Genomic DNA, 27,601 nt, shown 5'->3' with positions numbered 1-27,601 from the left:
CACAGAGAGCTGACAACAAAGGGAGACAAGCAGATACAGAAGAATGCTCAGCAAATGGACGTAGAGAACAGATGGCAAGCAAGCCGCAAGGGGGGAGAATAAATTTTAAAAATAAATAAATAAATAATAAAAAAAGAAGTATGTTAATGCTACATACAACAGCTTGTGGCTTTACCTTTGGAATAATTGTTTTGAAAATTTAAGTTGACTTATTCTCTCCATTTATTCTACAATTTTCTTGAGACCTAAGGGCCAGGCACTATCCTAGACCCTAGAACACAGTGGAGGAAGAGAGAGGCTTGAACCCTGCCCTTGTGGACTTTCAAGTCAGCAGCAGGGATAGATATGAAACCGAAAACTATACAAATAGTCATTTGTAATAACTATTATGAAGGAGAAATACAAGGTACCACACAGCCTGTAACAATAAGATTTGACCATCTGTTTAGTGGTGTCCTGAAAAACTTCCCCGGGAAAATTTCTCACACCTGAAAGATAAATAGGAGTCTGGCAAAGAGTGCAGCAGGAGCATTCAAAAGAACAAGTTGCCCAAAGGCCTTCATGTTGAAAGAAACAAGATCGTAAGATCATTTGAGGGATGAAGAGAAAGTCAGTGTGCTGGAGCAGAAAGTAAGGCTTAGAAAATAGTGACGTGAGTAGGGAAGGGGGGTTTGGTTGGTTGGTTTGCTGAGAGAGGAAGGATGACTGAAGGAGTAGGTTTGAAATCACGGCACAGAGTAGTGGAGCAAACCAACTAGAGACTAAAGAAGTGGTAAGAGGAGACACTGAGTCAAAGTCAGAGAGAACCTGAGTTCCAAGTGTGCAAGGTAGCTAGAGGAGGGGGCATCCACCTCTAAAGGCAGAACAGCAGAAGTGACAAATCAGTGACAGGACCCTCACACTGAGGCTGTATCCTGGGTGAGCTGAATGACAACAATCATAAGGCGGGACAATGTTCTAAGAGGGTATGCCACATACACCAGGCACTACAAATAATTACGTGTATTCACTCATTCAATCCTAACACAACCCTAGGGGATAGAAACTATTAAAGGGGTTAGGCAACTTGCCGATGGTTGCACAACCCGGAAGCAGAAGAATTCAAACCCACTTTACTCTGCTGTTCTCTGTTAGGTTCCAAGGCTCCAAGAAGCTTTTAGGACTCTTGCATTCCCTCAGAATGCTTGCATTAACCTCTATCACGAGAACTAGCCAGATTGTGTCTCTGTTCTTTGCAACCCAATAAAGCATTGCGAATTTAGTTTCATTTATCCTAGCACTGGCTCTTGCTAATATTGCTCCTTTCTGCAAGTGGAAAAGAAGGCAATGGGTAATTGATATTTTATCTATATTAATTAACCAAATGCAGTCATTTTTTGGAGAGGTCTAACAAGTCATGAATTAATATGTGAGCAATCTAACTACTGTGCAACTGAGCACAGGAGCTGGCCGTCTTCTGAATCTAGCCACTTAATTGACTCAGCCTTTTCATAGCAAAAAACACTGATCAAGAAGCTCCCTGAAAATGGGCAACTTGGGTATTTAGAAAGACCTGGGTCTATGTCACTGTCCTGTAGCTTATATCTCTATTTTCAGTACAGTTAGTCTAAGTAACATGCCCAGCCAATTTGATACAATTCATATTTGATCAAGGAATATGTAAATTGAGGGGGCCATTGTGCAGAATCAGAATTTCTCCTAACAATGACCACGGGATAGGATAAGTGATGCCACAGCTCCATTCATTGGCCTTCCCAGGCCCGAGTCCTCCAGTAGCAAAACCAAGGGAGGACTTGACAGCTCCTGAACTTCAGCCTGGGCACTCAGCCTCTTGACGTGTGAACCCTTCTGTCATTCACTTTAACTTTACCTAATGCTTCCCAGAAGTCTTTTCCCTGAAGCTTTTGGAATTTGGCATTGGAAAACTGTACTGAGACCAGAGGAAGTGCATCATGATTCCAGGCCCTGGAACTTACTTTCCAAAAGGTCATTCTCCATGTGAGTTTGTCTAATCCATTTCATATGCACCTAATTCCTGTGCACAGTTATTCATTTACTCATTTGAAAATACTAACTGAAAGCCTACAATATTCTAGTGGCACTGAGAATAGTGAAAAAAATAGATCCAACCTTGGTGTCAGGTTGCTTACAGTCTAGAAAAGCAAAGAAATTCAATTAATATTTTGCACAACAGATTAATTTCCAATAAAATCTCAACCCCCCCCCCCCAACTCCTCACCCTTTCCTTTTATTTTTCTCCAAACATTTACCAGTCTCTCTTATACTATATAGTTTGCTTGTTTACTTTACTATCTGACTCTCTCCAGGTTTTCAACCTTAGTTACACATTTGGGGCTTAGTGTTACTCTATCAGCATTTTTAGTTCAGTTATGTCCCTCCTTCCTTCTTAAGATAAGGCATAAGCAGATCTAATGTTAGTTTGACCTATCACTATGAAATTACCTATGGATGTATTTTGGTGTCATTTGAATGTTGGTACTTGCAAAAATGTGGCTCTTCTTAGCATTTATAGTTGAAACTCAGCAACTGTATGCACTGTCAGTATGACTTTCATCTCATGTCTGGGCACAGATTCCTCATCTGTAGGAATGAGGGCTTGTTATTTTATGGGCATAATACTCATAAGGCTGTGGGAAGTTTGACTTGATGTATACCATGGCCCTGGCACATTGATGGTGCTTAATAAATAAGCATTTCCCAGCTTTCCCTTACTTTCAGTTTGGCCTGCCATCACCAACTCCCAAAATAATGTGACCAGGAATATTTTGCTCAGTTCTTTTCTACTGCCCTAGAACAAAGAGAACATAATCAAGAGTGGAAACATTATTTGATATCTGCTTCAAAAGCACACTTGGGTTTGATGTGTGATGCAGATGTGGGACATTCCATCCATTAGATATTAATGTTAGACTAAGAGCTTTGTGCTGTGTATGTTGGTAACGTGACCCTGACCAGATTCCCAGCTGTGAGAATTAAAATATGTGTTTTTCAGTAGTTGTGTTTTTTCCCCCACAACTGTCATGTTGAGTTTGAATAAGTGTATAATGTAACAGCCTTCAGCTGAGTTTCCTGAGCTTTCAAAATTCAAGAAGCAAGCTCCAGAGAATTTTTCCTACCATAGGTTGCCTCTCCACCTCCAGACCACCTTGGGTGCCCCTTGGGTACGATTTCTTAGGGTGGGCTCACCTGTATACCAGGCACTGCTTAGAAGTAAGGCTAGGCAGGAGAAGAATGGGGAGAAACTGCAGAGAAGAAAGGACAGTGGTTATGATTCCTAATAATAATGACAAGAAGAAGCAGAAGGAAGAGGAGGGGGAGAAAGAAAAAAAGGAGATGACAAAAGAACACCTAATGTTTACTGAGCATTTTATTACATGTGTTTTAAGCCCATTTCATTTACTTTTTACAACATTCCTACATGGTTGGTCCTTTTATACCTAAGGACACCTTTCCTCTTAGTATTCCTGCTTTGTTTTCCTACCTACAGGATGAAATTCAAACTCCAAAGCATGTCCTTCAAGGTCCTATACGAACAGATCTCTGTCTAGCAAGCTCCTATAGCTCAAGGGAAACCTATTCATACCAGCCCACCCCAGACTCTTTTGAGCATGATGGGGCACCATTAATAATTATACTGGGGCAACAGATAAAAACCAGGATTGTATGTATGATCAATCCCCGTGTCTACTCTGTGCCAACTACCTTGCTGAACTATTGCATCTGCCCAAATCTACCAGGGTTTTCATGTGTATAAAAGACTAACTAAACCCCACCAGCCTCAAATCAATCTAGAAAACTCATTCTTCAATGCCTAGTTCAAAAACAATTGCTACTGTGAAGTTCATCTCAAGTTCTCAGAATTGGTTTGCAGAGTGTCTAAGAGCCTAGGCAATGTAACCATGGGTTCAAACCCCAGCTCGACCAGTTGCATGCTGTGTGAGCTTGGACAAGTCATGGAAGTTCTCTGCGTTTCAGCTTGCTTCTCTGTAAAATTGAGAGGAAAGTGCTGACCTCATGGGGTGGTGGTGGGAATTGAGTAAGTTAATAAATGACAGGGTCTGGCTCTGCACAGGGACTGCAGGTGGTATGTTGGCTGCACAAGGATCTTGCCAAACCTGTGGGCACAGACACACAGATACTCATATGTGTACACACACACACATGCACTCAATGTAAGATACATACTCCCTCCTTTGAAGCCGAAAAGCAAATTTGTCGAATGGAATGCTCCATGTCCATTAAAGAGTTCAAAGTTCATTTTGTTTACAGTAACCCTTAGCTTTTATTTTGGTGATTTTGATTCCCTCTTAATCAATACAGCATGTTAAAATGTCTAGTTCCTGTATTAGTCTCCTAGGGTTGTGGTAAAAATTCCAATAAACTTGGGGGCTTAAGCAACAGAAATTTATTCTCTCACATTTCTGGAGGCTGGAAGACTGAAATCAAGGTATTAGCAGCACCATACTCTCTCCAAGGGCTCCAGGGAAGGCTTCCTGCTTTGCCTCTTCTGGGTCTCTGGTGATGGCCAGCAATCCTTGGTGACCCACGGCTTGTAGCTTTATAGCTCCAGCCTCTGCCTCTGCCCTCACATGCCTTTCTCCCTGTGGGTATGTGTCTCTTCTTCTCTTCTTCCAAGGACAGGGGTCATACTGGAGCAGGCCCCACTCTCAGTCAATACACGTCATCTGAACTTGATGACATCCACAAAGACCTGGTTTTCAAATAAGGTCACAGTCCCAGCAGCCAGAGTTTAGGACTGGAACAGGACTTTCTGGGGAACCCAGTTCAGCCCATAAATTTTTGCTCCCAGGACTCAAATAATTCTGTGAGCTAGCCCACAAGGCTTCTCACTGGAAAGACCATGCATGGTCTCAATAAGGTTTTTTCTGAACAAGCAGAATAGGCTCTGATCCATGTGATGCTACTTCAGAGTTCAGTAACTTTTTTAAAAATTAAGACTTACCCTATTAAAATGCTAATGCTCTTGAGATAAGTGACTGGTCTTTTCTGTCCCCAGTTATTTTTACCTTTGTGTAAGTGCATTTCAAATCCTTTATGAGTGAAGGCCTTAGAGAAAACACTGGGTATTCATGAAGTTAGAAGCAGGAACTGGGCAGCGGACTTGGCCCAGTGGTTAGGGCGTCCGTCTACCACATGGGAAGTCCATGGTTCAACCCCGGGCCTCCTTGACCCGTGTGGAGCTGGCCCATGCACAGTGCTGATGCGCGCAAGGAGTGCCCTGCCACGCAGGGGTGTCCCCCACGTAGGGGAGCCCCATGCGCAAGGAGTGCGCCCCGTAAGGAGAGCCGCCCAGCGTGAAAGAAAGTGCAGCCTGCCCAGGAATGGCGCCGCACACACGGAGAGCTGACATAACAAGATGACGAAAGAGAAAGAAACAGATTCCCGTGCCGCTGACAACAACAGAAGTGGACAAAGAAGAAGACACAGCAAATAGACACAGAGAACAGACAACCTGGGGGGTGGGGGGAGAGAAGTAAATAAATAAATAAATCTTTAAAAAAAAAAAAAAGAAGCAGGAACTGGGTGAGAAAGGCCTGGGAAGGCAGGACTTGAGATGCTTCAGATGAATTCTATTCACATACTTTTGTTCAGAGCAACACAGCCTTGAGGGTGGGGTCATGCACAGCGCAGGCTGAGCCTTCAGCTGGGATGACGAGGATGCCCACCCCAGCCTCAGCCCACGCCCAGGCACACACTTGACTCGTTCCAGGGAGATCTGCTGCCTGAAGTCTCCGTTTACACTGACTTTTGTCCTTGTTGCTGGTTGTCATTACAGAGCTTTTTCTCCCACAGATTTTAATTCAGTGTTCCAGAAGGGAGAGACTTCTAGTATTTGGTTTTGAACTTATGCTTCATATTGTGACCAATTAAAATATGACTAATGACAGAATACCCTTTTTCTGTTCTTTAAGCATGGCCCCTGGCAGAGGGAATGGAGCTTGGACACCATAATATGATTTTCCATGATGTTTCAAGTCAAATGAGAGAAAAGTTTTTTGTAAAGTTCTTTGAAAACTTTTTGACCGAACCCATTTGGTTTATTTTCCATTTCATGTATATATTGGGTAGAGTTTTCTAGAGTCTGTTTTCTCTGCAATCCTCATGTCAGACTTCCTTATGTAATATAAAGCAGTCACACTCTCTGCATAACTGAAAGCCAAGCTATAATGGATGATTTTTAAAGAGAATACTGATATGCAGATAAAGGGGTAAATCCATCTGAAGCCAGCCTGCTGCTTCTCTTCCCTAGAGACCTCCTTTCCCTCTTCCCACAAATCTTTGCCACATTCTTCAGACTCCCAGACACCTCTTGGTGAAGTGCCTTGCCCTCTGCCTAGGAAAAGAGAGTGCACTTTTGATGAACAGTCTCAATGATTTGGCTCTCTATGCCTGAAATCTATCTATAAAGAGTACCTTTTCTTCCCTCTTCATTGCTTCTTCAGGGCTACCTCCTCTACCTAGGCAGCTAATGCCCATTTCTTTTTTCCCTTCTCTGGCCCTTGCTCTAAAAATTATTTCTCCTTATGCCCTGTGCATGATCATGCTCTTTCTTCACCATCCTCTTTTTCTCAAATGGCAAATAAATACACCATTCTCCCTTCATCCTAGCAAATCTCACTGCAAACTTCTTCCCCACTCCCTGCCCACTGCCCCATCTTCCTCCTCCACCTCCACATTTCTTGAAAGAACAGACCCCATTCTTTTTCTTACAACTTTGTCTACTTCAGCCACATCTTGACCCACTGAAATTTGGATCCCACCACATTCCATTCTATTGACGGTGTAATTAAGAGTCAGAGGCACAAACAAAGCAGGGAAGGCCCCTGGATTTAGACAAGGAATTTAGTAACAGGGACACCATAGCAATTGAAAAAAAGTTTTTTAATGGAGCTTAAAATTCGATTGCTCCTTTTTCAGAAAAGGTATTCTTTCTGTTTCCTGAGTTCAAACTATTCCGGAAAAGTCTACACCCGGAGATGGCAATAAATAGTAAACTTCAGCTGGAGGTGAGGGTGTTTTCAAACTGGTTCTTGACATTGACTCCAGGGAGATAACAAGAGCAGTGGCACAGAGACCCCACCTCCCTGCAGGGACCCGGGAAGCAGCTCTACTTCTATGTAAGTTCACCCCTACTCTTCTCAGTTTCCTGTCTGTGCTCCAGTCTGGCTCTCCTTAGTCAAGTCAGCAAAAGCGGTTTCTCTGCACAACATTATCCCCACCATGAATGAAATTCCAAAAGCAAATGACAAATCAGGAAGTCAGCTTCTTCCCAAGGTCTGAAAGGGCTTTCTTCTTTCTTGTCAAGGAGGTGGAAGGAAAGGACAATGGCGCTCTCCTTTCCCAATCAGCTCCTGCCCTCCCCCCTCGCCACGTGCCAGGTTCTGTAGGCGCTCATCTCAGTGGGGCGAAGGCTTTCAATTGAGGTCTTGGCCTCTGTGCTGAGAATGCCAAGCACGGTGTCTGGCAATGCCCCGTTCGGATGTGGACTGGCGGGTGAGCTGAGACCATGAAACAGTCAGCAGATGGTGGGTCATTAGACTTTTAGTCACTACTGACCAGGGCCGGCTTTGAATTGGTGACCTCTGGGAAAAAGTTTTTCTGTTACTATAGCAATGCCTGAAGGTCTAGGGGCTCCCCAAATCCTTACTTTTCAAATTAACACTTTGTAGCTAGTCATTGAGGGAGAAGAAACTAAGGAAGAAAGGGGTTACACACCTGAAGTCTTTTTTAGTGACAGGAGAAACTAGGAGAGGGGAAACCCGGATTTACATGGCTCAGTGGATGAAACTGCTGCCTTTTAAAGCAAGGTGCCATTTTCAAGGCAGCTGCCTCTCACCATCACTTGGCAGTGCTATTTGAAACACCTGCTTTGGCCTCATCTCTGCTTCATTGGCTGTCTTCATTTGCTTAACAACTGGAGGTGTTTATGCCTTCGTAACAAAACCACTTTCCTGGACAGCACAGCTATAATGAAAGGGAATTCTTTTATCCTCTAAAAACTCTTAACAGTGTAAGCTCACTGCTTCATTAATTCACTCTAGCCAGTTGTGAGTTTGAGAATAAATACTGTTGTGTCCATTTTACAGGTAGAGAAGGTGAGACGTTCAAAGGTTTAATGTAAACCTTGTTTCCCACACATCAAGAAATTGGATCTTCAGTCAGACAATCCTGGGTTTACTTCAGTGCTTTGTCATTTACAAACTCCATGACCTTTGGAAAGTTACTTAGTCTAAGTTTCATTTTCTTCACCTATAAATGAGGATAATAATAGGGACAGGAGGGGATATGAGATGATACAAATAAAGTTTAGGGCCCAGTGCCCACTTACTCAGGGTGCTGCACTGCACAACTGCAGCTGGCACCACCTTCCCTGGGGGACCATTCATATAACCCACCCTGTGAATGATGCCTCCTAGAGCTATGCAACCCAACAGCCATGGTCTGGCTCATCGTTATCAGTCTGCAAGTTTTTTTTTTCTGGCAGTGCCTGAGTAGGTGGTTCAAACCAACCCTCTCCCTGACCACAACTAGAAAAACAAGATAATGTAACAAAGAAACAAACAACACATCATGGGTCCTTGGAGAAGCCTTTATCAATCTCTCTGATTAAACCAAACCCCTTATTATTTGCTTCATAGAATACGTCATTTGTCACTCTCTTTAGTAGCGCTTAGTCTAATTTTATATTTGTTTTTGTAGTTAGGAGTCATATCTACTTTTGGCCATCATTCTATATTCAGCATTGTTTCTTGCATATATAACAGACTCAATAAATATATACTGAATACATGACTAAATAAATGACAAATCTGACCAAGTATTGTAATTATTCCAAAATAAGAAGATTGGCTACTCTAACACTCAAGTTAGAATGAGACCAGGAGAATTTCACACTTGTGACTCTTAGTATAGTAGTGGTTGGTGATTGAGGTCATTGATTAATAACAACCCTCTCCCCATCCTATGTTTGGAACCATTTGAGAAGTAGACATAGGAGATAGACTGATAGAGATGAAAATACCCATTAGAACACTAATAAGGCTGAATTGGAGAGCCACACTTAACTAATGGCTACACCAGATTTACTAATGCATCTTCTTGGAATTTGGCCTTGCCCAATCAAACTACTGGCCTTGCCTATATAGGGGCAGATGGAGACCCATGAAGCTCATTGCATAGATTAGTGGCGATGTTTACTTCCAGAGGCCAGGCCACTCCGCAAGAGACTCTCAAGTCTGGGAGGGACTGGGCAGAGCATGCTCAGTACCTTCTGCCAAACTTACTTATCAAGAACATGCTCTTTTCATGGAAAGGATGAGTAAGAGTAGAAAGAAAGGCCAGGAATGTTACTCTGGCAAAAAATCCTCTCAAGGAAACATAAGGCCAAGAAGAACAGGGCTTTCCTCTAACAAATAGTAAAATAAAATTTATGTAACTATTAGTAGGACTTTATTTACAGTTAAAAATTTGGTTATTTAAAAATGGAGTCGGTCCTTGTATTTCCCAATTAGTGGGAGTAGTGTCCTCTTGCTATTCTGCTTCCTTTGTTTTCCATACTCAACTGCCCTATTATTTAATTGATTCTTAGTTGTGAATGAACACTTATAAGTTTGTCATTGCAGGAATTTATATCACAAGTGGAATATAACCTAGATGCATATATATGTTGCTACTTTCCTACAGATTTCTTTTCTATGAAATATAACATCTGCTACTGTACTGATTCAAACTATTTGATTGGATATAGAATGTTCATGCATTAATCAAGGCTCTGGAAATATGAAGCTGGTTGTACAAGTAGGAATGCTTTAAGCTGCAAGTAACAATATCCAACTGACAGTATCTTATGTATTAAAGACACTTAGTTATCTCACCTAGAGTAGTTGTTGAAGTGATTGCACATTTACTTGGCAGTTCAACAAAGACACTGAGCACTTGGGCTCTTCATATCCTTCTGTTAGCTTCTTCAATATGTTGACTTTTCATTTTCAGGCTGTTGTCTTATGATTTGCGAAATGCCAGTGAGGTGATGGGGTCCTTGCCAAGAACATTGCTGCTGTGAAAAAAATGCAGCAGAAGGGGTGGATGTAAGAGACACTTTAACCTCCTTTTGGGACAGCCCTAACAGAACACAATAGAGGCAATAGCGAAAAACATAGATCCTCATTAGCAGTAGCAGCCAAACATTTAAACACCACACTTCCTATTTCAACTGCTCATCTGAAAAGGAAAGTTAATTTTAAATAATGAAGGGAACCATCAGGGGGTTCCACCAATAGTAATTTTTTTTTTTCTCTTAAATCATTTCTTTCTCATTAGTTAAACCTGGCCTGGTTTCACAGAAATGCGCTGCAGGCATTTCAGAAAATGAAAGCCCATTAGAGAAAGAACCAGGATTCCACCCATTTCTCCACTCAAATGGGTGTCTGTGCTCCTCACCCACAAGAAGTCACTTCACATGGAGTTAGGGACAGACAGCAGACTTACCTGGGCAGCCTGTATGGAGTGAACAGGGAATTGAAGCCACATCAAAGCTAAGAGCCTCATGCCTCTCTCTGCTTTTCACTGTCCTTAGGGCCACCCCTGAAAACTCTGAATAAATACATTCCTTTCTACCAAGATTCTAAGGGCAGTTAAGGCCTGAAGATGCAGCTGCAGAACTAGCACCACCCACACTAGACCTTCTCTCACTGACATCCACTCTCTAGGGGACCTTGAACAGAGGGTACTCGCCAAAGGTATGCTGATCAAGGGCATAAATGAATTAATAACAGGTGCCTTTGCTACCCCTATCACAGGGCATTGTGGACTGAATTGCATCCCCCTAAAAGACACATTCAAATCCTAACCCGCAGTCTATGAATGTGATCCTACATGGAAATAAGGATCTTTGAAGGTGTGACTAATTAAAATGAGGCCAACCTGAATTAAGGGGAAGCCCTAATCCAATATGAGTGGGATCCTTATAAGGAGAGGAAATTTGGATACAGACAGAGAGAGAAGACAGCCATGTGTCGGAGGCAGAGACAGAGTCAGCCATGAGCCAAAGAATGCTGTGGACCGCCAGCAAGCCACTACCAGAACCCTGCAGACTTCCCAGGGATCACAGCCCTGTCTGCACCTCGGTTCAGATTTGTAGTCTCCAGAACCATGAGACAATCAATTCCTGCTGCTTTAAGTCAGGTGGTTTGTGGTACTTTGTTACAGCAGCCCCAGGAAAATGAGACACAGAGTGGTGGACAAACCATTGGCTCTGGAGCCAGGATGCTGCCTTCTGTCTTCACCCTGCCACTCAACCACTCAGTGAGCTGGGGCTTCATTACGCCTGAGTCTTCTCCTCTGTAAAACTAGTAGTTCAGGCTCTATAGATATGTTTTAAGGATTCAATGAGATCATGACTGTGAAGTACTTAGCCTGATGCCTGGTATAGTGTTAGCACCCAATAAATGTTAACCTCTGTATTTTTTACAGATGAGGAAACAGTCACAAAAAAGGAGAAGAGAGTGGGCTAGGGCCACCCAGATAAATGCAGGCTGTGCAGATTTCCATGGGCACATCGTTCCCAAGTAGTAAGCCAACAAATCAGCAAATATTTATTGTGACCATGAGGAACTGAGTTCTGTACTAAATAATCAGAATTTATGCTCAAGGATGGGTATATTTCATGCTTAATGGAATTTACTATCTGTCAAGGATGTTTAGCTTTTCATGGTCAGCCTGACTGCATAGAAAACTTGCCTTCCAGGTAAAAGAGACCGGAGCCTCCACGGTTCTGTTTGAAGGATCCTAAGAAGGCTGCTCTCACAATTTACATTCAAAGGCAGTGGGGATAACTCAACCATACAGATTTTTATTGACCTGAATTTTGTCTTCTTAAAGAAAGGATTCATCCAAACTGAGCCATCTTTCTCCCTCTTCTGCCACAATTCCTCTGCAGAAAATACAGTTCCCCCTTAGGCCTTTAACTAATTCCTGAAGTGTCTCCAACTGGAATTATTTCCATGCATTCAGCATTGCTACCCAGTACCTGAAAATCTTTAAAAATACAGGTGTTCCTGGGAAAGAAAAGGGTTATAGTCAATGAATGTGTCTTTAATAAATAATATATAGTGTATATATATATATCTTTTGTTTGCTTTGCTTTGTTTTGTTTTGTTTTTCAAGTCCTCAATTTTTTTTTTGATTCTACAATCTCTATTTTTTTTTTAAATGTTGCATTCAAAAAATATAAGTGGTTCCCATAGACCAACCCCCCCCCCCCCCCCTCTTCTTTTGTTTTAGTAAATTTCCTTGAAGTGAGGAGTGAGGTCTCTTATTCTGGCAAGTAGGAAGTTTTGGTCCTCAGGCCAAAGTAAGCACTGACACAGAGCTGAAGAAAGAAGCTGGAGATAGTAGAAGAGCCCAGGTAACTGGGGGGCCTGGTAGCACTCACCTTTCTTACTGTGGAACTCAGCCTTCCACCTCTCTCTACAACCTTCTTCTGCTTTGTACCTGCCACTGTGCTCTCCCCCTTGGGACTGGCTACCACAGAAACCTTGTGGCAAATGGGATACAGTCTTCCCAGGAAAACTTTTCCTTGCAAACCCTGAAAATGAGCACAGGCATTTGAAAAGCACTTCCATGAATCACTTCAGTAGAAACCAACGGAGAAATCAAAACATCTACAATTTCAGCATAAAAGTCTTAGAGTCTTAAGACACTTCCTCCAGACTGTTTCTGTTTCATGAAATTTGAGCTCATCAAGTAAACCCTGTCCTTCTGAGAACATTTTGAGCCAACTCCACGGATTCCCCTTCTTCCACGATGGCCCTTCTCACCTACTGGAATCAGGGGATAAGGAGCTTGGCCTTTGATCTTGGGGGAATGGCATTCTGAGCACTTGCAGAGGTATGACACCTGGGCACTAGGTCATTGTTCTTCCTGACACATGTCTCCTTGTATCTGTAGGTAGAAAGGGCCAAATCCTGGCTGTCGGTCTCAGAGCCCACACTCTTAGCCCTGATAAGTTAATTCACATCAATTTTTCCATGAATTCCAATGACTTTCTAAATATTTCCTCTCCCAAAGGGAATTCAACTTTTAATAGTGCATAAATCTTTAATATTTTTTAAAACTCTCTAATCTATTTTCTTGAGGGAAAGGATGGTTTAGACCAAGGGTGTAGATGATTGCATTCGATCCCTCTCTATAAAAGATCAGCTCTAATAGGTGCTGCTTTGTGAAATAAAATGCATGCCTGGCACCATCTAAGTGGATTTTACCAAAGGACAAGCCACCAAACAGCCTGATTGGAGGAAAACAGATCCAGTGGAGAAATAGAAGAAGCACCTGTTCCCACCTTTGGGGAAACCATCACCTGGTTGGCCACCAAGAAGTACGACATGCCAGCCTTTGCTGTCAGCAGCTCTGCCATGGTTGGAAACATACGCTTCCACTGAGCTTTGCTCTAGGTTGCCAAGAGCCTACACCTGACAAGCAACCAGGTGAGTCTTTCCAATAGAAAGTAAGAGCAAGCTAGAGAGAAATGAGCATCTGTGTTTGAAGAGCAAGGACCAGCCCAGTTAGTCCATTGAGAACAAGGAATATAAGTTATCCTGGAAATTTCAGCTGCCTGTACAAGAAAGAAGACACAAAGTTCCTCTGGTCCCAGAGGCTCTTCTGCAGGGTCTAAAGTTCTCTCCACATTTTGTCTCTGTAGTACCTCTGCCAGCATTAACTCTAATAAAAAATTGCATTTGTGAAAAATGGGCACAATAAAACAAGAAAGCATCCTTTTAAGAAAGAGTCCCCCAGATAAGTATTGCTAAAGTTCCAAATACGTCTCCCATAAAACATAGAGGGTATTTGTGCTGTGGCGGAGGCTCAACAGGTGAACATGGGACATTAGCCACAATAGCTTATTGGATGTTAACAGAAACTCAAAAATCCCAGGATATAGCCACTTGATGTGCAAAGGATTAATTTATACTGTCACTCATAGGAAATAGACAATAGCATTACTAAAGTTGCAACGGCTTAGTAATTTGCAATTCATTCATATTTCTAGCTAATGATGACTATTACCAGTAAAATACACAGTAACAACCATTTATTGAGCATTTACAATGTGCCAGGTACTGTGCCATAAACCTTAAAAACATTTTCTCACTTAACTATCACAGCAAAGCCTTAAATGGAACTTGCTATGCATTTTAAATGCCTTCTAAAATGTTTTAAATATTTTATAAGTATTAACTTATTTAACATCACAAAAATCCCAAGGGGTAGGTTCTTTTATTATCTCCAATTTGCAGATGAGGAAACTTTGCCTTAAAATAATTTGCCCAAGGTTATGTATGTAATTAAGAGGCAGAGCAAGGATTCAAGTCCATGCAGTCTTCTCCAAAGTCTGCACACTCAACTTCTACCTTATAATGGCATCTTTAAAACATCTACAAGAAATATTTATTATAATTACCCCATTTTGTAAATAAGTAAATTGAGTGTTTGAATGGGTAAGTGATTTCTCCAATTACACAATCAGGAAGTGGCAGAGCCTGGAGTTGAATCCTAGTCCATTTGACACCAAAGCTCCGGAGCCAGGACCCTACATTATTTCTTGTGTTGTAGTTCATTAGCTGTGATCAATCTTCCTACTCAAATATCAGAGCAATCTATTTGAATGGCTACTAGGTGCTAATCAGTTTACTCTATTTGAATGGCTATAGGCTGCTAGGCATTGTATTTGGTCTAGTCGAGCTTACACCCTTGCTGTGGAAGTGCTGATGCTTAAGTTGTGATTTAAATGCATGGAAAGACAAAAAGACTGACCTCTTCCCCCTGGTCTTTTATCAATGTGCAAGGACTCCCACTGGTCTTAGCTATGGTTTTAAGGAGAGCACTGACTGTCCCTTCCTCCACCCTCTATATCTCTGAAGACCAGTGATGATCACTCCTTTTGCTGCTCCTGATTACCAGATGCTCTAAACTAACCCTGTTACTTGAAGCCATTGCCAAAACTTATTTGTGGATGATTCTTCTTCTTCAGCACATCTGGAGTGAGGGCCGTTTTTTCATAGCTCCCCTCTGGTCTTGATGATTGTCATTGCCATTGAGCCATTGAGTTGCACTAAGTAAGGCATCACTTCTAGAACTTCCCATGTTCAATGGTACTGAGAGATAATAACAAAACATCTAATGAGACCAGTAGTGTCTCACTGCTCATCTCAAGGATCATAGCCCTTCCTGAATCTGCCACTTAGTGACCCTGTGGCCTTGAACAGGTTACTTAATATATAGATATCTCAATGCCCTATCCTGTAATATGTAGATAGCAATAGGATCTTTCGCTAGGGTTGTTGTGGGGATTAAATAAGTTAGTGTGTATAAAGCACTCAGAACAGTGCCTGCATGGGTGATCCTCAATAGTTGTTCAAGTTGAGAAAGAACATGCTGGGTCACCTTAATTTTATTTTCCTCAACTCTCAGCCCATGTTAGCAGAATTTTAGTTAAAAAATATTTTTCTACTCTACATTGACTAAGCAATCATTGAACTGAATAAGATTTTGACTAAATGCAATAACATCTTTGACATGTAAGTGGATCTAAAAGGATTCCTGAACATATTTGGGTTGATAGAAGTATGAGCTTTAACAAAAGAAGAGATAGAAATTTGAACTTGACAAAAGACAAAAGAATAAAATAAATGGCTACTCTTCACTCACAACTCTATATTCCCATGAATCTTCTGGAATCATAAGAAAAATGGATTGAGGAGATGTGTTGTCATTGTTGTTGTTGCTCTTGTTGAGTGTATTGATACATCCCCAAAAGTGATCAGAAAATGGTAAAGCCTCATATTAGCATCTATCAATCTCTAGCCAACTAAAGAGGCTTGAGAAAGTGTTCAAAATTAGCTGCTATACAGTATCGACTAGAAGTTTGATATTCCCTCTCACTAAAGTCTTTGTCTTTGGCCACACTACCTTTGCAGAACATCCTCTTGTTCTTATTGACCTACATTAACTTTAGCCATTACTTCATCCCCCATGACTCTAGGCTGTGTCCTAGACCACAAACTCATTGTTAGACATCATGAAAAATGTTCTTGACAATCACAACTTGTGGTAAGAGAGAGGCTTTAATATCTTCTTGATAAGCTAGCACCTGATAAAGATGCCATTAACATGTATCAAAAAGTAGCAAATGAGTGATGATTGTGGCTGTTGTGTTTTCTCAATTAATTGACTGTCATATAATATTAGACTCTAAATCAAATGTAGGTATCTCTAAGAGGTTGGTCATAGCAGACCTTCTGGTAAGTGGAAGCCTGGAGAGACATAACTGACAAACTCTAGGAGGTCAGAATGAGTATAGCTGAATTCAATACAACGAAGGATCAAAAAAAAGAAGGGGTTGGCAGCGGACTTGGCCCAGTGGTTAGGGCATCCATCTACCACATGGGAGGTCCGCCTCCTTGACCCGTGTGGAGCTGGCCCATGCGCAGTGCTGATGCGCGCAAAGAGTGCCATGCCACACAGGGGTGTCCCCCGCATAGGGGAGCCCCATGCGCAAGGAGTGTGCCCCATAAGGAGAGCTGCCCAGCCCAGCATGAAAGAAAGTGCAGGCTGCCCAGGAATGGTGCTGCACACACGGAGAGCTGACACAACAAGATGACGCAACAAAAAGAAACACAGATTCCTGTGCCCCTGACAACAACAGAAGTGAACAAAGAAGATGCAGCATATAGACACAGAGAACAGACAACTGGGGTGGGGGCAGGGAATGGGAGAGAAATAAATAAATAAATCTTTAAAAAAAAAAAAAGAAGGGATTATGGGAAGATGGTAGAGTACGAAGATCCTGGAATCAGTCCCTCCACCAGAACTATATGAAATAGGCAGGAACTGTCTGACTCAACTATTTTGAAACTAAGAAATTTAGTAGAACACTGTGTAGCATCTAGGGAAGAGCAGGAGGAAGAGGCTGGCAAATACTCAATACTGATGAATTTTACTCTCCATGTAGCAGCTACCATCACCCACCATCCCGGCTAACAGCAGGCAGCAGTGAAGTACTCCACCCTGTCATCTAGTGCAGCTTGCTGGTGACAGGGTGATAAATAAAGACATAGTCCCCCAAGCTCCATAGGTGTGTGTGGTCCGATTGCTGATCATCGCTTTTGATCATCTACATCAGATGGCTGGGACTCCAGCTATGAGGGCGGCCATTGTTCCAACTCACTTTGGACAAAAGCAGCAGAGTTTTAAATACAGCACCAATAAACTGTCTTTAACTAGGGAAAATAGTCAAAGGGCTGTATTTACTGGGCAAGTGTCAAATCAAGAAAACACAGCTTCAAAAGGCCATAGGAGAAGCTCTTGGCACCTAGATGATCCCTCCCTTACCTCTCTCAATTAGAGGTGGAGTGGGCATCACCATCCCAGAATCTCAGGATTGGGGAGTGAACGATGAACTAGAGTAGACTTACTGTTATTCTACCATAGACTTTTTGTGATTCTAGCAATGGAGGAACTTTTATCATTGATGTGGAGGCAGTGGCCACCAGAGGTTCTGAGTGGAGGGAGAGGGAAAAATAGGTGTAATATGGGGACATTTTCAGGACTTTGGAATTGTCCTGAATGATGTTGCAATGATCAATACAGGCCATTATATATCTTGTCATAACTTACAAAAGTGTTTGGGAGAGAGTGTAAATTACAGTGTAAACTATAATCCATGCTTAGTGACAATGCTCCAAAATGTATTCATCAATTGTAACAAAAGCACCACACTAATGAAGGATGTTGTTAATGTGGGAAAAATGTGGGAGGGGTAGGGAATGGGGGATATGCGAATCCCCTTTATTTTTAATATAACATTTATGTATCTAAGTATCTTTAAAAAAATTTTAAGTGTATAAAAAAAGAAAGCTAAAGAACTAAATCCCAGATTTAACATTTTAAAATATTCAACTTTAGAGTGTGCAACAAAAGATTACAAGACAAAGAAAAAGGAAATGATGGTGCATCCAAACAAAAAGGATAAAAATCCAGAAAACATCTATGAAGAACACCAGACTGTAGACTTAACTGGACAAAGACCTTTAAAAGTTGATCTTCATTGTGCTCAAGGAGATGAAGTTAAATACAAAGAAAGAACTAAAGGCTATCAAGAAAACAATGAATGAACAATATGAGATTCTCAATAAAGATGAAGATATTTTTAAAAGGAATCAAACAGAACCATTGCAATTGGAGATCACAATAATTGAAATGAAAAATTCCCAGGAGGGTTTCAATAGTAGGTTGGAGCTGGCAGAAGAAAGAATCAGAGAACTCCAAAGCAAGACAATTGAAATGAGTCAGGCTGACGAGCACAAAGAGTAAAGAATTAGTAAAAACAAAAATAGTCTAAGAGACCAATGAAACACTATCCAGCATACCAATATACACACTGTGGGTATCCCAGAGGGAGAAAGGGAAAAGGAATATTCAAAGAAATAATGACAGAAAACTTCCCCAACTTGGCAAAAGGTGTGAATATGCATATATAAGAGGTTCAATAGACACCAAAAAGGATAAACTTGAAGAGATAGATGCCCAAATGGTGTTCAAACTGTTGTATGCAAAGGACAAGGAGGGAGCCATGAAAACTGCAAGGGAAATGCCATGTGTTATGTACTAAGGGAGTCCCAATTAGAGTAAGTGGCAATTTCTCATCAGAAACCATAGAGGCAAGAAGGTAGTGGTTGATATACTTAAAGTGTCAGAGAAAACAATTGTTAACCAAGAGTTTTATATCCACTTAGATGTTCTTTCACAAACGAGGGAAAGATTAAGACTCCCACATAAACAAAAGCAAAGGGAGTTCATTACTACTAAACCTGCCCTACAAGGAATGTTAAAGGGAGCCCTTCAGACTGAAAGAAAAGGACAGAATATAATGAATCAAAGAAATAAAGTCTCCCAATAAAGGTAATCATATAGTTAATTATAAATGCCAGTACTGTGGTATTTTTTTTTTGCATGTAATTCCACTTCTTACTTCTTATAGGTGCTAAAATTCAAATGCACAAAAATAATGACAAATCTATGGTTTTAGACATAAAATGTACAAAGATATAATTTGTAACAAATATAAAATGGTGGAGGGGGGGACAGAGCGGTATAGGAACAACATATATGTATGGAACTGAAGTTAAGTTGATATCAAACCATGAATGATTGTTATATATCTAGGATGTTAAATTATAACACCACGGTCACCATAGAGAAAATATATGAAAAATATATCCAGAAAGAAATGAGAAGGGGCACAATGTAAAAAAAATCAAGTAAGTATGAAAGTAGGCATTAACTGCATAATTGAGGGTCGAAAAATGTTTAAGATTCACAAAACCATATAGGAAAATGGCAGAAAAATATTTCTGCATTATCAGTAGTTGCTTCAAATGTAAAATAGTCAAAACGCTAAGATTAGCAGAATGGATTTTAAAAAGCACGACCCAACTCCATGCTGTTTTTAGAGACACACCTTAAATTCAAGGATATAAGTAAGTTTAAAGTGAAAGGACAGGAAAAAAATATTCTATGAAAATGGTAGCTAAAAGAAAGCTGAGGTAGCTATACTAATAACAGATAAAATAGACTTTAAGTCAAAAGCTGTTACAAAGGACAAAGAAGGTCACTATATACTGATAAAGGGATCAATTCAAGAAGCAGGCATAATAATTATAAATATATATGCACCTAAGAGCAAGCCCCAAAATATGTGAAGAAAATATTGATAGATTTGAAGGGAGAAATTTATGGTTCTAGATTAATAGTAGGAGATTTTAATAAACTACCTCCAAAAATGAGTAGAACAAATAGACAGAAAATCAACAAGGAATTAGAAGCTTTGAACAATACTCTAAACCAACTAGACCAAACAGACATATATAAACACTTTGGCCAATCACAACACTGAAAGTGCACTCACACTTTCTTCTCTAGAACACAAGGATTATTCTCCAGGACAGAACATATGTTAGTTCACAAAACAACTCTCAATAGATTCAAAAGATATTGAAATCATACAATGTATCTTTGCCAATCACAATGGAATGAAGATAAAAACCAATAACAGAGGGAGAAATGGAAAATTCACAAATAATGTGGAAAAAGTGTACTCTAAAGCAACTAATGGAGCAAAGAAGAAGTCACAAGGAAAATTAGAAAATATCTTGAGGCAAATGAAAGAGCCCACTTACTTACAGGATGCAGCTAAGGCAGTGCTGAGATGGAAAACTCTTACTCTAAATGCTTACATTAAAAAGAAGAAATCTCTCAAATCAGAGACCTAACATCAAGACTGGAGGATCTAGAAAAAGAAGAGAAAACTGAACCCAAACCAAGCAGAAGGAAGGAAATAAAAAAAACAATAAGGAGAATCAACAAAAGCAAAAGTTAGTTCTTTCAAATGATCAATAAAATCAACAAACTTTTAGCTAGATGAACAGAGAGAAAATGTGAATAAGTAAAATCAGAAATGAAAAGGGGCATTACTACCAACCCCACAGAAATAAGAGACTATAGGAGGATACTATGAACAACTGTGGGCCAACAAACTAGATAACCTAGATGAAATGGAAAAACACACAAACCACCTACACTGATTCAAGAAGAAATAGAAGATCTCAACAAAACAATAACTTTTTTTGTTTGCTAATGATTGCCAATGCAATATACCAAAAATGTGTTGGCTTTTATAGTGGGTATTTATTAAGTTAACAATTGCCAGTTCTGAAAATACCCAAATCAAGGAATCATCAGAGATGCTGTCTCACCAAAGTTTGGCTGCTGGTGATCCTGGACTACTGCCATGTGGCAAGACACAATGGCAGTTCTTCCAGTCTGGGCCTCTGACTCCTCCTTCAGACTTATTTCTTCCCTGAGCTCAGCTGTGAGGAATCAGGCATATGGCTCATCTCTCCCCTCTCCTCTGCACCTTGTCTCTTCCAGACTTTTGGGGTTTCTCTGTCTCTGCCACTTTTTCTCTGTGTGTCTCTGTTTTCACACCTCCATTTATAAAGGACTCCAGCAAGAGGACCAAGATCCACCGTGGGTCCCCAAATCCAATCAAAGGACTTCAATTGAAGCAATCCAATCAAAAGGGCCCCAAACCCACAGGAATGGATTAGCCCTAAGGACATGATTTTCTGGGATTTACCCAGATTCAAACTGTCACACTAGTAAAGAGATTGAATTAGTACTCAAGATGCTTCCAACAAAGAAAAGTTTAAAACCATATTGCTTCACAGGGGAATTTTACCAAACATTCCAAGAAGGCTTAACAGTAATCCTGCCCAAATTCTTTCAAAAAATTGAAGAGGAGGGATTGTTCTCCAACTCATTAATATGAAGTCAATATCACCCTCATACCAGATCCTGATAAAGACACCACAAGAAAAGAAAACTACAGACCAATATCTCTTATGAACATAGATGAAAAAATCCTAAATAAAATACATTCCAAAGCACATTAAAAGAGGTATATGCCATGATCAAATGGAATTTATCCTAGGTATGCAAAGTTGGGCCAACATAAGAAAATCAATTAATATAATATACTATATTAACAGAATGAAGTGAGAAAACTCATGATTATCTCAATTGAAGCAGAAAAGGCTTTTACAAAATCCAGCAGTTTCATGAAAAGTGTTTGATACAGTATGTGACAGTTTGAGATTATGTTTTTTAATCCCCAAAAAAGAAAGATTGTAAACTATCCTATTCCTCTGGGTGTGATACCCTTTGATTGTATTAAATTCAGTGAAGGGCCTCCAATTAAGCTTACTTGATAAAATCAATTTAGGGCTTTTGATTCAACCACATTAGTAAGACATGACTCAGGTTGAGTCACCACCCCCTTGGTAGGCTGATACAAATTGACACTTGCCCAAGAAGACACACAGGAAGAGAGAGAGCTCTGTCAGTTTTCATCCTGGGGCCCCAGGGAGAAATGAGCTATTTGCATGATAGTTTATAGCTGACCTTGGGACAAGAGCCAAGATTGATATAGGAAGCCCTGAGAGACAAGCCCTATGCCAGCTCACAGCTGAGAGCAGGAAGAAGCTGGGCCCACTGAGCTTCAAGAGGAAGAGGAAAACAGAAGGGAGGCTGAAAACCCATCAGAGATCAGCAACCATCTTGCTTCCACATATGGCAACTGACTTTGGTGAGAAAGCAAACTTGAGTTGGAATCTTTAGGGCCTTATAACTGTACACTTTTACCCCCCAAAAATACCCTTTATATTTTGAGTCTAAGCCGCCTCTTGACATAGTGTGCAATGGACACAACCAATCCAAGGTGCACAGAGAAAATGTGGCATTGGTGTGGGAAAAGTGGCCATGGTGGCTGCTGGGTGCGGGGAATGGGAGGAAGAGATGAGATGCAGAGGCGTTTTCGGGACTTGGAGTTGTCCTGGGTGGTGCTTCAGGGACAATTACCGGACATTGTAGATCCCCCCAGGGCCCACTGGATGGAACGTGGGAGAGTATGGGCTATGATGTGGACCATTGACCATGAGGTGCAGCGATGCCCAGAGATATACTTACCCAATGCAATGGATGTGTCATGATGATGGGAGAGAGTGTTGCTGTTGGGGGAGTGGTGGGGTGGGGGCGGTGGGGTTGAATGGAACCTCATATTTTTTAATGTAATATTTTTAAAAAATGAATAAAAAAAATACCCTTTATAAAAGCCAACATATTTCTGGCACTTTGCATTGGCAGCCCTTTGGCAGACTAATACAGAATATTTGATAGAAAATTAGGAATAAAAGGAAACTTTCTCAACATGATAAAGAGCATATATGAAAAACCCACAACTAATGTCATACTTAGTGGTGAAATACTAAAAGGTTGCCTTCTAAGAAACCACTCAATTGGGGAAAAAAATAGTCTCTTTGAAAAATGGTGCTGGGAAAACTGAATGTCCATAGGCAAAAGAAGGGCAAAAGACCCTACTTCACACCATATAAAAAGTCAACTCAAGACAGCAATATGACAGTGGAGTAAGGAGCTCCTAGAGTCAGCTCCTGCTATAGGGCAGTTTAGTAAACACCCAGAGCTCTCTGGCGCTAGCAGAAGCACCTGTTTGGGGGCTTCAGGGGACCAGAAGGGCATCCTGCAACATCCTTGAAGGAATGGAAGAAGGAGGCTGCCCATCTGCAGAGAACGCTCGTAAGTAGAGTACTCCATGACCCGGAGGTCGGTGCCCATCCTCCACTGAAGGCACAAGCTGCCTCAGGAGCTGCTCTGCGGCTGGAATTGAAAGCTCCACTTTCCAAAAATGAGGGAGGAAGAAAGGTTTGGGCACCAACTTCAGCTAATGATGAGTAAAATTCAGTGGGCTAAAGTATAATCTTGAGAATAGCTAAATTTTGAGCTTGTCCAAGTCAGAAAGAGACCAGGAGCTGCCATCTTAACTCCACACCTGGCACAAGGGGAAGTGGGGTGGACTGAAAATCCTCATGCTGTTGGAGACCAGCGTCTTTCCATCCAGGTCAGATTGCAGATCTAGCCTAAGACCCAGTGCCACCTCTGACAGGGAGGAAGCTGAAGGGACCTGCACCAGCCTCTCCGAGAAACTGCCAGCCAAGCCATGGAGGCCAGTGATTGTCCTATTCTGGTGGTTCAAGCCATCCCAGGAGCTGTTCTGTGACCAGAATTGGAAGCTCCATTTCCTAAAAACAGGGGAGGAGGTGGTTGGCTGTCAATTTCAGCTACTGATTGGTAGACTCAGAGGGCTAAGGAATAACCCTAGGAACAGTTGGGATGTGAATTTGTCCAATTCAGAGAAAGGTCAGTGGCTGCCATTTTGACTCCACCCCCAGCCTGAGGGGAAGCTGGCCTGACCAAATATCACAGTGAAGGTAGGAACCGGTTTCTTTCACCTGGATCAACCTACAGCCCTAGCCTAGGCTTCAGTCCCACCTCTGGCAGGAAGGATGCTGGCTAGCTCAGCATGAGTCTATCCAGGTAACTGAGGGTACCTTTGGATGGCACACTGAATAATTAAAAGTCTACTGGAGCAATTGCGGTCATCTTGGACCTGCACTGCATAGATTGCTGCCCACACCTGCAGCTCCATTCATGCCCTAGGCCGGGGAGAAAGGGGCATGAACCTTCATCAGTCTCTCTGGGCAACTACAGTCTAGGCCTGCGTGACTTGGATTATTCCACACAAGTGTGACTCTATGCCTACCTCTGGGAAAGGTGAAAGTTGGGAGAAGCTTCATCCATCCCTGGGGCAATGAGGGCAGCTTGAGCCTCCACAGTTTATAGCACCAATTACATCCTTGGCTCCTACTGCACAACCAGCAAGGGAGAAAAGGCAGGAAGCCCTAAACTAAAGAGAACAACTGCACCCAGAATAAATACTCTAGTAAGCCAGATGCAAAGACACCAACAAAAAATTACAATCCACATCAAGAAACAGGAAGCTAGGGCCCAGTTAAAGGAACAAGATAAGCCTCCAGATGACATAAAGGAGTTGAGATAACTAATAATAGATGTTCAAACAAATCTCCTTAATAAATTCAATGAGATGGCTAAAGAGATTAAGGATATTAAGAAGTCATTGGATGAACACAAAGAAGAATTTGAAAGCATACATAGAAAAATAGCAGATCTTATGGGAATGAAAGGTGCAATCAATGAAATTTAAAAAGCATTGGAATCATATAATAGCAGATTTGAGGAGGCAGAAGAAAGGATTGGTAAACTTGAAGAAATGGCCTCTGAAAATGAAGATACAAAAGAACAGATGAAGAAAAGAATGGAAAAAAATTGAACAAGGTCTTAGGGAACTAAACAACAGCCAGAGATGTGCAAACATACATGTCATGGGTGCCCCAGAAGGAGAAGAGAAGGGAAAAGGGGCAGGAGGAATATTTAAAGAAATAATGGTAGAAAATTTCCCAACCCTATTGAAGGACATAGATATCCAAATCCAAGAAGTACAATGTACTTCCATCTGAAAAAATCCAAATAGACCAACTTCAAGACATACTCATCAGAATGTCAAAGGCCAAAGACAAAGAGATAATTCTGAGAGCAGCAAGAGAAAAGCAATGCATAACATATAAGGGGTACCCAATAAGATTAGGTGCTGATTTCTCACCAGAAACCATGGAGGTAAGAAGACAGTGGTCTGATATATTTAAGATACTATGAGAGAAAAACTTCTAGCCAAGAATTTTATATCCAGCATGACTATCTTTCAAAAATGAGGGCAAGATTAGAATATCACAGATAAATAGAAACTGAGAGAATTTCTAAGCAAGAGACCAGATTTTCAGGAAATTCTAAAGGGTGTGCTAGAGCCTGAAAAGAAAAGACAGGAGAGAGAGGCCTGGAAGAGAATCTAGAAATGAAGATTATATCAATAAAAGTAACTGAAAGTGTCAAAAGAGTGGTGAAAATAAAATATGACAGCTAAACTCAAGTAGTCAGGAATAAACTTAACCAACGATGTAAAGCATTTGTATTCAGAAACCTGCAACCCAACGTTAAAAGAAATTTTGAAAGCTCTAATAACAGGAAGAACATTCCATCTCCATCTCCATGGATTGGAAGACTAAATATCATTAAAATATCAATTCTACTCAAATTGATATACAGATTCAATGCAACCCTGATAAAATTCCACCAGCATTTTTTTAAAAAATTGAAAGCACAATTAGCAGATTTATTTGGAAAGGTAAGGGGTCCTGAATGGCCAGAAACATCATGAAAGGAAAAGCAGACCCTCATCTCTGGACTTTAAATCATACAAGCTATAGTGGTAAAAACAACAGGGTAAGGAAGCAGACTTGGTCCAGTGGGTTAGGGTGTCCATCTACCACATGGGAGGTCCGTGGTTCAAACCCCAGCCCTCCTTGATGTGTGTAGAGCTGGTCCATGTGCAGTGCTGATGGCACGCAAGGAGTGCTATGCCACGCAGGGGTGTCCCCGCGTACGGGAGCCTCACGCGCAATGAGTGCGCCCCGTAAGGAGAGCCGTCCAGCGTGAAAGAAAGTGCAGCCTGCTCAGGAATGGTGCCGCACACACAGAAAGCTGACACAACAAGATGACGCAACAAAAAGAAACACTGATTCCCGTGCCGCTGACAACAACAGAAGCGGACAAAAGAATATGCAGCAAATAGACAGAGAGAACAGACAACTGGTGCTGGAGGGGGGAGGGGAGAGAAATAAATAAATAATCTTTAAAAACAAAACAAAACATGGCACTGGCGTAAAGACAGATACATAGACCAATGGAATCAAACTGATGGCTCAGAAACAGACCCTCACATGTATAGTCAAGTGATTTTTGACTAGCCTGTCAAACCCACACAGCTCAGGCAGAACGGTCCATTCAGCAAAATGGTGCTGAACGAACTGGATATCTATAGCCAAAAAAAGGAAAGAGGACCTCTATCTCACACCTTATCCAAAAATTAACTCAAAATTGATTTAAAAAAAAAACTAAAATTAAAAGCAAGAACCATAAAACTTCTAGAAGAAATTGTGGGAAAGTATCTTCAAGACCTTATGGTAAGTGGTGGAGTCTTAATAGAGATAAGAGAAGGACTGAGATGGACTACTGATGTTTAATGTATGTAGAAGTTTTAATTAGCTTTACTGTAAAAGTGTGGAAATGTATAGAATGGATGGTAAAAATAGTAACAGCTAGTTTATAAATAGGGATGTGGCTGAAAATGGTAGTCTAGGGATGCAAATGCCAATCGACAGAATGCTAGAGAATAATCTGGGAACTGAATAGCATGTAAACCAAGAGGTGGATGAGAATTGTGGTTGATGGTACAGATACAAGAGTGTCCTTTGTGAGTTAGAGCAAATGTATATCACTACTACAGGGTTTGGGAATGCATGGAAAAATACAACTGGAATGACCTATTGATTGTGGTTAGCAGTAATAATATAATATTCTTGCATCTATGCCAGAGATGTAGTGTGCTGATAATGGGCAGTATGGAAAATGTGAATCAAATGTATACTATGGACATGGTAACAATCAGATAACATTATCTTATGTGTAACAAATGTTCCACAACAGTGTGGTGTGTTGATAGAAGGGTGTTGCTTGGGAATTCTGCATATGTGCATGATTGTTTTATAAGTTTACAACTTCTGTCATAAAAAATATATTTAAAAAATAATAATTAGGTGTGTTGGGGGAAAAACACACTAAATGTAAGATAAGGATTATAATTACTAGGAAGATTTTGACAATATTCTTTTATAATTTGTAACAAATATCTCACAACAATGCAAGGTGTTGGTGGAAGGTTGATGTATGGTATCCCTGTATGATGTTATGCATGTTTGCTTTGTAGGTTCACACTTTTACTGTACACTTAATTGTTTGTGTATGTTCATATATAAATGACATAAAGATAATAATAATAGGGAGGGTTGGGGGAAAATACTTTGGTTAGTAGAAATATTTAGACCATGCTCTTTAACTATTAGCTAAAAATGTTTAACAACAAGGTGTTGGTGGTAGAGTGAGTTATGAGAGTCCT

The sequence above is a fragment of the Dasypus novemcinctus genome, chromosome 16, assembly GCF_030445035.2.
Source record: "Dasypus novemcinctus isolate mDasNov1 chromosome 16, mDasNov1.1.hap2, whole genome shotgun sequence".
Classification (NCBI taxonomy): domain Eukaryota; kingdom Metazoa; phylum Chordata; class Mammalia; order Cingulata; family Dasypodidae; genus Dasypus; species Dasypus novemcinctus.
This window is presented reverse-complemented; position numbering follows the sequence as displayed.